The sequence below is a fragment of the Prionailurus bengalensis genome, chromosome A2 (genome assembly GCF_016509475.1).
Source record: "Prionailurus bengalensis isolate Pbe53 chromosome A2, Fcat_Pben_1.1_paternal_pri, whole genome shotgun sequence".
Taxonomy (NCBI): Eukaryota; Metazoa; Chordata; class Mammalia; order Carnivora; family Felidae; genus Prionailurus; species Prionailurus bengalensis.
The window spans coordinates 113,101,613-113,116,138 of record NC_057348.1 but is presented as its reverse complement, the minus strand read 5'-3'; the positions used below and the strand labels follow the sequence as shown (position 1 = coordinate 113,116,138).

Sequence of the window (14,526 nt, the reverse complement as noted above, 5' to 3'; positions counted from 1 at the left end):
CAGGCTGCTACTAGATAAAAACTTATCATCTATATGATCAATAGTCATTTTGTAAGTCAGCTCCACTTACGGATGCAGGCTCGCACAGCAAACCGGCTGTCAGTCAATTGAGCCGTCCCCTTAAACATGCAGGCTTGACCGAGTGATTTAGTTTTTCACAGCCTGATCAAACAAATATCATCCAGAATGTCTATTTTCTCCCACTCTGGGTTGTTTGTTTAAGTTCAACAAGTGTCAGGGAAATTTAATGGACCATGTGGTAGCAAAATCAGCTAAGTGAGTGATTCTTTCTTTGATGTCCCTGTTCTTACAAGGAGCTACTAGGGAACTTGTAGACTTCAGAATAAATTTGAGGGGACAGGGTTTGGTCAAATTGTCTTGTGATAAAAACTTAGTACTACTTAGCAGCTGTGATTTAAAAATGTACTACTTCAGCTCCTAAGCAAGCTCCAGCCCTGAGGGTAATTTACAACAGAACAATATTCATATTTGTGGAATGATTAGATCTTGGCAGCTTAGAGGGACAAGGGGTTGACACCGAGCTCTGGAGGTCTCACTGTGTGATTCCTTGTGTACAAAGAAGTTCAGGTAAGAGTGAGAAAAAAAGGTTCATATTTCAGAGCATCGGGTTTGCCTATACAATTACAGAAAATGCACCCGTTTTCAGACCTTCTCTCTATATAGGTTTTACATTGTTGGCTCTGTATTACCTCTCTGTGATAGGTTATTAAAATGTACAAAATAGTTTGCAATTCCAAGGCTAAAAATAAAAGGCACAGAGAAGTACTGATTTAGCACACAGGCTCTAGACCACACCATCAAGTTCATATCTTGCATCTGACCTTGGATGAGATACCCAACCTCTCTGAACCTCAGTGTTTGCAGCTGTAAAAAAGGGGATAATAGCAGCAATACCACAGAGGAGTCATGTGAGGGTTACATGAACTGACGCATGCACAGCTTTCACATCAAGATCATTTTAACAAACGTTAATTGTTTTGAGATGTGACAAAAGTAACCTTTAGGAATGTAGTGGAATGTAGTGTTTGCTGAAGAGGTGCTTTATCCATGTGAAGTAAGTAAAAACAACCTCATTACCCGATTCCACATTTCCCCCTTGCTTGCCTTTCCTTCCGCTGATGTTCCATCATTCATCACTGCATAAATCTCAACCCAACCCAGTCAGGACAAGTCTACTAGAGGAGAACAGAGCAATAGTGAGGTCCCGTGAAGATTGGTAGAGTGAACAAATGAATCAAAAGAAACTCGTTATCTGGCTCAGTGTAGACTGCCCAGTGGGGGAAATGGTATAAGCCATCTGTTGAAATACATTTTTATATATTGTGAGATACCAATGATTATTTTGTTGACCACAATCAGTATGGAGCATTAGGGGGTGAAGACAGGCATGTGTTCGCATAGGCCTTACTTCCCCACATGCACACACATGTACTTATGCACACACATGCACAGAATCTCCCTCTGACATTAGCCCCCTTCCATTTGCAATAAAGTCTGCCCTCAATTCTACACAATATTGCTGGCAAAAGGCCATGGTTGCTGGATAAGTGTTTGAGGCACTGACGGCAGCCCCTGGACTCAAACATTGATTCGCTGGAGTTCTGCCCTCTTCTATAAAGTAAAGATCATGTCCTCTGCATCAGTGATAGAAAAATCTTCAAAGAAGGGGTTTGTTAAAAATGAGCATTTTCGTAAAAAATACTTGCTATTCCTCTGTCACTACTCGAGATAGGAAGATGTGGAGTCAATTTAGTGAGCTTCAATTGCAGCTGACTTTGGAAGGAATAATATACTCATGTCTCTTTGGATGCATATCGAATAGGGAGCTCTCTCGAGGGCTGCGATTTTGCAGATTGCAACCTGATCAGACTTCCAAACACACAGTATCCCCTTAAAACAGCAAGAGGCAAATCCCTAGATTTTTGGAAGGCCAGTGATTTAAGAGCTTCTCACTACACTCCTAAAACATTCGTGGGCATTTCTCCATTTTTATAATTTTCCTGTCAAGCTCGACACCAGGAAGAGGTAAGAAAAAGGCCAAGTGTTGGGAACCCCCTTCCATTTGTTAGATAGGATGATGCCCATTTCGTGAATCGTTAATTAAGGCCAAGTAGATCCTTAAAACAATTAAGAATAAAAAGAAGTTTTAAAAAAAAAAAGAGGGGCACCTGGGCAGCTCAGTTGGTTGAGGGTCACTTGATTTCGGCTCAAGTCATGCTCCCAGGGTCACGGGATCAAGCCCCATGTCAGGCTCTGTGTTGAGCATGGAGCCTGCTTAAGATTCTATCTCTCCCTCTGCCCTTCTCCCGTTTGTGTGTTCTCGAAAGAAAGAGAAAGAAAGAAAGAAAGAAAGAAAGAAAGAAAGAAAGAAAGAAAGAAAGAAAGAAAGAAAGAAAAAGAAAAAGAGGTGAACTCTAAAAAAAGAAAGAGAAGAAAATGTGCCAAGCATTATAGATAAGCAAGGCATTTGGAGAGATTCCAAAAGCAAAGAGGGGCCCCTGTCTCTCACATCCCACACATCACACTGAGGCCTGAAGTGCCACCATGATGCCTTCATTCTAAAGTCAATAACTCTGAAGTCAAGAGTTTGGTAAAGAGGAATGAAGTGGCTGAGGTGGAGAGTAGCTGGGGAAGAATCAGACCATAATGACCCCCTGAGTGTGCCTAATTAAAATGAGCCCAAAATTGAAAGGGAGCAATATCGCTGAGAGCAGCTATGCGGCTCTACTCTATGGGAGATCTTTGGAGAAATATCCTTCAGGTGATTCAGGTCCTGAGTGTATGATGATGCTTCCTTCTCAGAGAAAGTACAGATAGCAGGTAGACCGTGAATAGCTCAAGCAGGGTTCCCCTAGGCCTCTTTTAGGAAATGACTTGTCAGTTTGCAAGAAAAGAGAATGTAACACCATTAAGCAGCCTGGTAAAAGCCCCTCTTCTTCCTGAAATCATGGTCTTCTTTTTATATTTCTATAAAAGAATAGGCAGACACTTGCCCATCTGTGTTCCAACTGAGGCACAAGAATTTTGTATTTGGCTGTCAGCATGACCTTTACTCCTGCCTTGAGCAAAACAAATGGAGAGGTGAGAAAAATTTCCTCTCCTTTGGAGTAATTATCTGGAGGTGACAGCAGGGGTTTGGCTAGAGGTCTTGAGCAAAACCTTTGGGACTTGAGAGCCTGGGTGGCTCGGTTGGTTTAATGGCTGACTCTCCCATTTTAGTTCAGGTCATGATCTCAGGTCATGATCTCACGGCTTGTGAATTCAAGACCTGCGTCAAGCTCTGTGCTAACATGAGGAGACCGCTTGGGATTCTCTCTCCCTCTCTCTCTGTCCCTTCCTTACCTGTGTGCACTCTCTCTCTCTCATAAATAAACATTAAAAAAAACCTCTGGGACTCAGCAACATGATCAAGTGTCCTGTGGGAGCCTTGATGTGCCGATGTTGGGGCAGTTGAGGAATCCCAATTCCAGGCAGAGGACAGGAAAGATTTCAAGAATACTTGGCTTTGCAAGTGATAAGGAATGGAGAGAGAATGAAACCCTGCAATTGGTCTCATTTTCTTGGCCTCATTCCGTCTGTTGGAAAGCAATCAAAACTTCATGCAAAGTTTTACTGAGTGACAGGACTGAGTCTAGAAATCCCATATGCTAGGTGAGTCTGGAAAGGCACCATCTTGGGAGACTTGGTCACAATACTGGAGAATAGTTGGTAGGTGAAAAAACACATATAGCCTAGGGATGGGGGAATCTACCTTTTTATCATGAATATACCCCAAATGCAGCTGTACCGAACAATACAGTGTAAGACATCATGCACAATAAAGAAGAAACGGTAGACATTCCTTGCTGGGAACTGGATACATGAGAGAACAGCTAGTAGTGTACCTCAAAAGGAAAGATAGTGCTCACCACGGTCAAGCACTGGTTTATGGATGACAACAAATCTTCATTGCTTTCAAAGTTCTCCTTCCATCTGTGTGTCAGTGAGTACACTGTTTCGTGTCTCTCAGACTCAGAAGGAGAGGTTCTTGAGAACTGAGGCCATCAAAGAACTTTTAAAGTTTGCATTTCCAATTCATTCATTCATATAATGGTTAAGTATTGTTTTAAGTTTATTTATTTACTTTGAAAGAGAGAAAGCATGAGTGGAAGAGGGACAGGAAGGGAGAGAGAGAATCCCAAGCAGGCTCCATGCTATCAGTGGGGCTTGAACCCACGAACCACAAGATTATGACCTGAGCCCGAATCGGATGCTCGACCAACTGACACACCCGGGTACCCCTGTTATTTACTTAGAGCCTAACCATGTGCCAGGCACTGCCCAAGAGCTGGGGAACAAACAGAACAACAAAACAAAACACAGCTTCATCTCTGCCTTCAGAGAACTTACATTCTGGAGGATGTGATAGGCACTAATAAAATAATCATACAATGAAATAGAAAATTCCATCCTTGGTTAGGGCTAGGAAGGAGAGGAATATTATGTCATGGGCGGTTGACAGAGTCTGGAGGGGGAAGGGAGGAAGAAACAAAAACCTAGACGAAATCTGAAGGGCGGGTTGGATTATTTAGGTAAAGAGGTCGGGAAGAAGAGAATTCCAGGCAGAGGGAACAGTATATGGGAATGGTTTGTGGCAGGAAAGGTCATAGCACATTCGAGGGTGGGTTGTGGAGAGTAAGGGAGCATGGAGAGGCCTGGAATGCAGAGAGTAAGGGGAGCACAGCTGGCAAGGTAGGTCTGGATCATATAGGGCCTTGCAGGCTATTTTAATTTTATTGTTTTCCCTTAAATTAGTGAGAAGCCTAGAAATACTACCGGCTTTTTAAAACTGGTAATGCCGTGAAACAGGGCATTCTTAAATTTTTTAATGCTGAAGACTCAATAAAATGCTGAGTGTTTCCAGAAAATAGGGTTATTCTCAAGGCTGTCACATGTGGCCCCTTGAGTAGTATGCCACATAGTCACACTTGACTCTGTTGTGAATGAACAGGCTTCCAAGAGTTGTGGGGATGGGGTGGCCTTGGTGAGATGTTCTCTGATCAGCAGACAGGGTTGTTTTCTCTAAAGGGAGAATCAAAGGACACACTTGAAATTGAAAGTGGTGTGAAAGGAATCTAAATTGGTTAAATGTCAAATATGTCCATGATTTATGTCTCCTTTACATCTCATTGCTGAAAAAGCTAACACTCCTCTATTACTTGTGTGTGTGTGTGTGTGTGTGCACGCATGTACTTGCGTGCACATATGTATGTAGGAAAAAAGTTTCAGGGCAAGGAGACTAGAGGTCTGTTGCCTTATTTCTCTGGGCACAAGGTCAGAGAAACATGTGACCTAAGAAAAATGCAAATGCCATGCCATGAACTAAGCAAACTCCTTATTAACTTTTTAGATTATATAAGCTATTCATACTCATTGTAGAAAAAGTAGGTTTGTACACCCAAAAAGTAGAAAACTGAAACCTCCAAATTCTATTAACATTTTGGTATATATATGACCAGATTCTTTTTCTTGTGAGTTTAACATTTCTAATACACCCATATTACTCCAGGAGGGACCTGTTCATTTTTAATAGAAAAAGCAATTTCCATTCACAATAGAAATTAATCTGGAAGCAACTGAAGAAGGAAAAGTTACAACCTCCATTGTGAGTTGAGTGTGCTCCTGTGAAACACCAAATTCCACAACAAACAATTCTGACTTCCAACTTTCCACATAACTATTTCTCTTCAATTATTAGTAGCTTCAGGTAATGGTGGGGAAAATTAAAAGTATATTATGAGGAAAGGTAGCTCAGTATCTTCAGGTATCTAATAATCAAAAAGAATTCTCCAGATACTCTAGTGAGGGTTTTTCACTTATGCTTTCTGGAAGCATGGGGAGTCGTGGCTCATGCTGACTCTTCTTTTGCCAGATATGAGTCTGAACTGGGGTTATCTTACAAATATACTTTATGTATCCATTTCCTAGGGCTGCCATAACATATTAAAACAAAATGAGTGGCTTAAAACAAAAGAAATATATTCTCTTATTGTTCAGGAGCCAGAAGTCCAAAATCAGTGTTGCCAGGATTAGTTCTTTCTGGATGCTTTGAGGGGAAAATCTGTTCCATGTCTTTTCCCTGGCTTCTGCTGGAGGCAGGCAGTCATTGACATTCCTTGGCTTGTAGCTGCATCACTTAAGTCTCTGTCTCCATCATTACATGGCCTTCTTTCCCGTGTACATTCTTTGTGTCTCCATATCCAAATATGCCTCTATTTTCTCTTGTGAAAACACCAGTCAGCGGGGTCACAGCTTACCCCAATCCAGGAGGACTTCATCTTAAAAGGATTATATCTGTAAAAACCCTCTCTATAAATAAGGTCACGTTCACAGATACCTGGGATAGGGATTAGGATTTGAACATATCTTTTTTGGAAGGAGGGACTCAATTCAACCCACCACACTGATTAAATAACCCAGTGTAAAGTAATATGTTTCACTCATTACTAGTAGCATATGGGAAAATTAAAGAAAATTGTGAAGCGGTTTTATTTTCACCAGTGATACTAGGACTCTACCTGAAATTCTCTACCATATCAAAAATATTGAGTACTCAGAACAAAATAAATCCTTTCCTGTTGCATACTGTGGAGAGACACCAGGCCAATATCAGATAGAATCTGGAAAATAGAAAGGGCAGAGGACAGATTCGTGGGTCTTAAGAATATTACCTTCATGTATGAACTTAAGTATGAATCAATGTATTAAGGATAAAAAATGCAGATAAGAATATCCTGTAGTGAATAAACTTTCATTCTTAGCATTGAGAAATACTGTTGTGCACATAAAAATAGAACAAAACAAGTGAGTTACTCTACAATTGTAATAGAATTGGGATGGATTCTATTTGAAAAATAGGGTATGAAAAGGCTCATATTTTTGGTTGGAATGTTTTATTATTTTTGTGTGTATGTACATATTTATTAAATGTTTTATTATTTTTGAGAGAGAGAGAGAGAGAGAGAAAACACAGCATGAGTAGGGGAGGGGCAGAGAGAGAGGGAGACAGAATCTGAAGCAGGCTCTGAGCTCTCAGCACAGAGCCCAACATGGGGCTTGAACTCAGAAACTGAGCTCATGACCTGAGCTGAAGTCAGACACTTAGCCAACTGAACCATTCAGGCACCCTTATTTATTTATTTATTTTTGAAATTTACTTATTTATTTTGAGAAAGAGAGAGCATGCAAGGGGGGAGGGGCAGAGAGAGAGGGAGAGAGAGAAAATCCCAAGCAGGATCTGCACTGTCAGCACAGAGCCTGATGTGGGCCTCGATCATGACCTGAGCCCCAAATCAAGAGTTGGACGCTTAACTGTTCCAACCAGGTACTCCTGGATGCGATGTTTTGATATAAAGTCTGGTTTTTCTGAGACTTTGAAATGTAATGTAATTGCTGGGAACAAAAATCTAAGAAATTATAGTAAGATTTATCTTAATCCATACTGAATTGCCTATGTATAACTAATTTTTCTGTGAATTTTATACAAAATGTTTTTAGAAATTAAAAGCTTTCTGCAAAACAGTTCTGCAAATTGAACCACATTTGCCCCCAGATTTATGCTGTTTGAGATGGAGTACTGTATGGCAACAGCTGTGATAGAAGTGGAGGGAGGACCTCTGTTCTCCCAGGGGATCTCCTTGGTGGCTTTGTTTTTCTAGTCTCGATCCTGTGATCTATCACACACTCCCCACTCTTTTCTACCCAGTCAAGACCCCACATCCACTGCAGTGGACTTTGTTCTGTTGAACCATTTCTGCAAAAACATAATCAGCTCTTTGAACCTACCCTCCTAATTTTGAAAAGTGCTGCTGGGGGAGATAAGTCACACAACCATAGGGATGGACGACTCAACAAGTTCACGGTTTCCTCTCTCATCTGGGATTTCTGGGTTGACCTGGGATGTCTCTGAATGACCCTGGCCAGGATGCTCACTCATTCTACTCCTGCCTATAAAGTGGTGGAATCCCTTTTCTATAACACAGTTCCAACTGCACAAAGATTCCTCTTAAGGTTCACAAGACCTCTTTTCTAATTCAGGTGATATTAAATAGGATGGAATGTTGTTAGAGCCTCCATTCAGTGATTTTAATAATTATGAAATACTCCATTTGGTGGGGAGTACTAGTAACAAGAGCAGAGGAAAATAGCTGGCAAATTCTGTCATCAATATAATATAGTAAATTGAAAACTTCCTTTCATCTGATGTCACAAACTGCATGTTAAAATGGACCTCAGTGGAAAACATTCAAGGGCCAAGTCGTAGTTTAAAAGTATCTGTTTACTGATGTTTAAAGGTGGCCTGTGCTCACTTTGGCAGCATATTTACTAAAATTGGAAAGATACCGATTAGCGTGGCCCCTGCACAAGTGTGACACGCAAATTCGTAAAGCATTCTATATTTTTAAAAAAATGTTTATTTATTGGGAGAAAGCGGGGGGGGGGGCAGGGGAGAGGGAGGAAGTTGGGGGGGGGGGGAAGAATCCCAAGCAGGCTCCACACTGACCGTGCAGAGCTCATGAACCTGAGGTGAAATCAATAGGTGGAGGTTTAACCAACTGAGCCACCCAGGTGCCTCATCCACATTTTTAAACTGGAATTTAAATAAAAACTTAAAAAAAATAAAAGAAAAAAATTCCAATAAGAGTAAAAAGCTAAATAAATGAATAAATAAATAAATAAATAAATAAATAAATAAATAAATAAAGCCTGTGCTTTAGACTTCCAGATCGTTTGGGGACCTTCCTATTGTTTTTGTAAACAGTGACATGTGTGAAAGAGTAAGTGTCGGGATGCTGTTTAAACACACTGTCTGGGTTTCTTTTCCTTTCTGATGGGCAACAGAGAAAATTACTTTCTATTGCTGGCAGTTGAGGTTTCGTGGTTGCCCCCCCCAAAAACCATTAATAATTTTTTTGTTAGAATGCATAATTTATAGTATCAGTTTTGAATGCATAATGTAATACTGTATACTGAAGGATAGTCTTTCTTCAAATAGGTTACCGAAAATGAAATAAATACCTAGATTAAATTTCCATACGAGGGAGAAGGAAATGAAATAATTTGCTGAGTTGCAAAAATATGTAATAGACATTGTGGAGATAATCTCAATTCTAAAAAATTACCTCATTGTTCTAGTCATGTCAGATGGTTTCATTCTAAAAGCAATTCCTAAGAAAAATGTTGCTATAATTGTTGAACAAAACAACTATTTTTTAAATAAAATGATCTGAAAAATGGTCTCTATCTAAATATTAATAAAATGAGACCAAATTGGTTTATAACTTACAGTGTAGTATAAAAAAAAAGTGACCGTATTTATTTTAGTGTCTGCTTTTGTGAATGAAGGGGCTCCAGAACCTTTAAAATACAATGTAAGAGCTGGAAAAATTTTGCTTATCTTTAGATTTAACCCTAAATTTTATTATAAGAAAAAAATTACTATAAGATTTCTTATATTTCTAGAAATTTTTTGGTGTTTCTAGAGATTTATTTGTAGATGTTCTGTGGTTGTAAGAAATAGAATTCATATTAAGAGTCATCTACTAAAATGACTACATATTTTTTTCCCAATGACCATCTGCTCCTTTCTCGTGTCTACTATAAATCAATAACATTATTTAGTATTTCTTCTTTTGCTATTATCGTATTTTTCAAGGATCCAAACCCCTTGTTTTACTAAGCTTTTGTCTTCCCAAGAAACTATCAAACTTCAACCCAAGGACTGGTACTAGATCCCATGGGGATCCCAAATATAGTTTTAATTTTCTCTGGACATTGGGCACCATTTGTTTATTCCTCTGAAATGGTTTTATTTTCATTACAATAATAGGATTATACTCATCAGGACATGTGTTATCTTCTTTAGTGGGACCTTAGTTTTTCCCCATTAGAAAGGAAGGAAGACAGGAGTGAAGGACTGACGTGGAAGATTAATTCAAGCACAGATAGTTGTAAAATTAAAGGATGGGTTAATGACTTTGATGCTTTTATTTTTTTAAGTTTATTTATTTGAGAGAGAGAGAGAGAGAGAGAGAGAGAGAGAGAAGGAGAGAGAGAAGGAGAATGCAAGCAGGCGTGGGGCAGAGAGAGAAGGAGACCGAGAATCTCAAGCAGGCTCCGTGCTGTCAGCGCAGAGCCCCATGCAGGGCTTGATCTCACCAACCCTAAGATCACGACCTGAGCTGAAACCAAGTGTTAGATGCTTAACCGACTGAGCCACTTAAAAAGATGCCCCATTACTTTGGTTCTTTTAAAATAAGCATGCATTAAAATCAGTAGGGAAATCTGATTTGTAAAAGTAACAAGTTTTGATGATGTATATAAATGAACTGCTCCATAAAAGTCTTCTTTTTAGAGCCACTTATGATCTTTTGAGGCTGCTTTCGATACATATATATTTCTGCTTTTAAAATGTACTTTCCACACAATAAATATTTTAATACCTCTATTTGGTTAGGAGATGCTCTTAAACATACAGAACAATTTTACCTAGATTGTTTATTTAATGTGACTTGTAAAAACTGTAAATCAAACATTATTTGGTAGTTTAACATTTCCCCCTATTTTGAACATCCTCATAATAATAATTAATACCCTTTAAGATGGAACTCTAGGGAAAAAATTAAATGCTGAATGTATCTAACTTTTTTACTCTCTTCCTAAATGTCAGGTTGATTTACAAAAGCTTAGTAATTTTGCTGATGGTTGTCCATGTCTATAAATTCACTACATTTCTAAATTTAGAGATTCTTTGCTAATGTGATTAAAATATTTCCTGATTTGTTCTCCTAATCTTTTTTGGGTTGTGCACAAAATAAAAAGACTACACACTTAAGCCGGAGAAGTCATACGTAGCCTTGATAAGCTTCGTAATGCTAATGTTGTTTTGATAGAGAAAACCACAAGTAATGCAAATAGCAGCCTCCACTCTCCAGTACAGGTGCGTAATAAGCGCATATAATTAAGCCAAAGATACATAATGGTTTGTTGTTGGATACGCATTTACAACAGCTGACTAGGCTCTTAATGTGTGGTTCATGAGTTAGGTAATTTTCTTATGTCTCCACTCCTTGAACAGAATATTCCTCATGGACTCATATACAAAATGATTCTGTGCCTTTTACACAGTAGATTCCCACTGCTGCCTGTAATTTAGCGTCTTTGCCATATCAGCGTTACCTAAAGATGATTAAAAAGAGCATGTAAATTCACAAACAAGTCATTTTATTCTTCAACTTAAATAATTTAGAAATGCCCCCCAAAAGGAAAGTTATCAAAATGTAAGCCTTTCGACATGGTTTCCATCTTAGTGAAATATATCAACCGTGCATTTAATCACTGTTATGCATAAAATATGGTTTATGGCTCTGCTCTATATATCACATAAACTTCTTTGTATATTATGAATCTGAGTCCTTTAAAGGGCATAAAGCAAATATGAAACACTAGTAAGGGTTTTTAAAAACCAGTACAGACACAGGCGACAGTGCATAAACTAACTCCTTGAGGTTATTTCTAATTCCATACTTCCATCGAGTTTTTTTTATAATGCAAAACACATACGCACATACATTTATATAGTCTTTGGGTTTTGAATTGGGCAAACTCAAAATAAGAATGATGATCCTATACTAATAGTGCGTGAATTTTTTTGATTTTCAACACTTTTAATCCTTTTTCTCCTTTCCATTATGATACTGTAAAACATACTGTAAAAAAAAATCTTATCATACATGCACAACCAAGATGAGGCCTAGTGCTTTGTACCAGAGAGGGTCAAAAGAGTCTATCTACTAAGATTGATAATGTGGACAAAAATAGATAATGTAAATTTGTTTTTTTATTTTAAAAAAGGTGATATCTTACACACATATTGAACTATAGTGTGTGGTAGAAATGGTCAGGATAATATCTGAGCTCAATAGCATTTTCCCATAAATTACTGTGTAGGTACCATTAATCATTGTATTCAAGGGCTATGCTTTACCTGCTTAATTCAGCTGGTTCTGATTTGCACATCATTTCAAAGAAGCAAAAAAAAAAAAAAAAAAAAAAACCAGAAAAGTTCTACTTTCCGCATTAGCTTTACAGCTCATCCCCTGCTAGCCATATCCTAGGACAGGAAGTAAATGATCAACCCGATTCCTTTGTTGACTTATTTTCCCTCCACCTTTGGGTGACTTATAAAGCCTTGTTTGCAATTAATTCCAGGCAAAAACTTTAACTGCGTCATTACTAGGAACTTTAAGGAATGGAATTCAGTCCCAACATATAGTTATTCCTGCTGCTGTTGTTATTTTAGTTCCTCATGAAACCATTTCCCCCTCTTCTTGAGTACGTGTGACTGTGTCATGAGTATGTGTGTGCCCGCGCACATGCGCGAAAGGGGCAGTATGTCCTCAGCCTATATGCTTGGTTAATATAAAAGGCATGGGTGTCAAATTTATTTTTCCAAAAACGGAAATTGCTAAAAGGGAACTCCCTTACTTTTCCATCACCATGTAAAACCCACCTCTGTTTCTCAGCTCCCCCCACCATTTTCGAAGACCATTGAGATCAGATGGGTTCTGGTTCTCCTTTTCCCCATTCTCTCAGAGGCTGGTGACTGATTACTGTCCAAGTCTCATTCTCTCTCTCCCCTGAAACTGCATTTTTAATCTCTCTTACTAAAGGACTCTTTCCATCAGCAATGGAGCCTATTTTCTCTATGGTTTATGGTCAGTAACTTTTCACCTTAACTCTGATCTACTTTCAACCGCTGCCTTGCCACCAACTGCTCTTATAAATGTCTTCCTCATTCTACCAAGTCTACTTTGGGTGCAATTTTCTTCATTAATGTGGGATATTCCAAGAATGACTGAGCAAGGGATCTGATGCTTGAATATTTAAACTCTGACTTTATTCTGCATACTCTAGGCAAAGAAATGACCTCTGACAGAGAAAGACAAATACCATATGATTTCACTCATATGTGGACTTTAAGAAACAAACCAAATGAGCAAAGGCGGGGAGGGAAAGAGAGACAGACAAATCCAGAAACAGACTCTTAAGTACAGAAAACAAACTGATGGTTACCAGAGGGGAGGTGTTAGAGATTAAGGAGTGAGCTCCTGATGAGCACCAGTTGTATGGAAGTGTGGAATCACTATTTTGCACACCTGAAACTAATTACATTGTATGCAAACCAACTGTAATTTAAATAAAAACTTAACAAAAAAGAAATGACCACTGAAAGTTAGGCTGACATATGTTATATGCTGCCAAGCAACAAGAAGTTCATAGACACAAAGTTCTGTCCTTGGCAGAGCCCCATTTATTACGTACTTTCTGAAGGAGAGAGTGGGAGCTTTTCTGAAAGTTTCTAACAGATGCCAAGAATGTTAATTTCATTTCAGATTAAAATCAATAAACATAAAGGCTGATAGAAAATGAAGATTGAGGGGCGCCTGGGTGGCGCAGTCGGTTAAGCGTCTGACTTCAGCCAGGTCACGATCTCGCGGTCCGTGGGTTCGAGCCCCGCGTCAGGCTCTGGGCTGATGGCTCGGAGCCTGGAGCCTGTTTCCGATTCTGTGTCTCCCTCTCTCTCTGCCCCTCCCCCGTTCATGCTCTGTCTCTCTCTGTCCCAAAAATAAAAATAAAAAAAACGTTGAAAAAAAATAAAAAAGAAAATGAAGATTGATACCAAAATAAAAATATTTCTATTACAAGCTCACTGTATAAAGACCAGAAAATATAGATTAAGAAAAAAAAGTTAACATGATCTTTCAGCAATTCATTACTATGGTCAACTACATTTAACTTTTTTTTTTTTTTGAAAAAATTTTTAATGTTTATTCATTTTTGAAAGACAGAGAGAGACAGAGCACAAGCAGGGGTAGGGCGGAGAGAGAGGGGACACAGGATCCGAAGCAGGCTCTGGGCTCTGAGCTGTGAGCACAGAGCCCGAAGCTGGGCTCGCACTCACGAACTGTGAGATCATGACCTGAGCCACCCAGGTGCCTCAAACTACGTTTAACTTTGAAAACTATGGTTATAAGCGTTACTTAGGTGCAAATGCAAATTGAAAAAAAGTTTAGTGGCATTGTATGGTGCATATGTTTTAGACCTTGCTCACTGAGTGGATAGCTAACGTATTTGAGATATTTTTTCCATACGAAACATCCATTTTTTCTTTTTTATAACTTGTATTATGTTGCTAATAAATTTAAGTATGGAATAATATCGTTGGCAGAAAAACACATTATCCAGTTTTAACAAGTGTTAATACTTTGTTATATTAGCTTTAGATTGCTTCAGAAGACATGTTACAGACATGATTGAAGCACTTATTTCACTTTCTCTGATCCTTTTAACCTCCCTTACTTCCTTGAAGTGTAGATTTTCCACTCGTATTTTTAGTTCTTACTACATGTGTCCATAAAATACAAAGTGTGTCTTTGTGTATTTCTTAAATGTACACAATGGATT

At 38.8% G+C, this 14,526-nt stretch overlaps 1 non-coding gene across 1 annotated transcript; it reads left to right on the top strand.

Moving 5' to 3' along the window:
• Window positions 1–8,361: 8,361 nt before the first annotated feature.
• On the top strand, window positions 8,362–8,463 carry LOC122488802. Its single transcript, XR_006298725.1, has one exon. It is a non-coding gene; the product is annotated as a U6 spliceosomal RNA (small nuclear RNA).
• The last annotated feature ends 6,063 nt before the right edge of the window (window positions 8,464–14,526 follow it).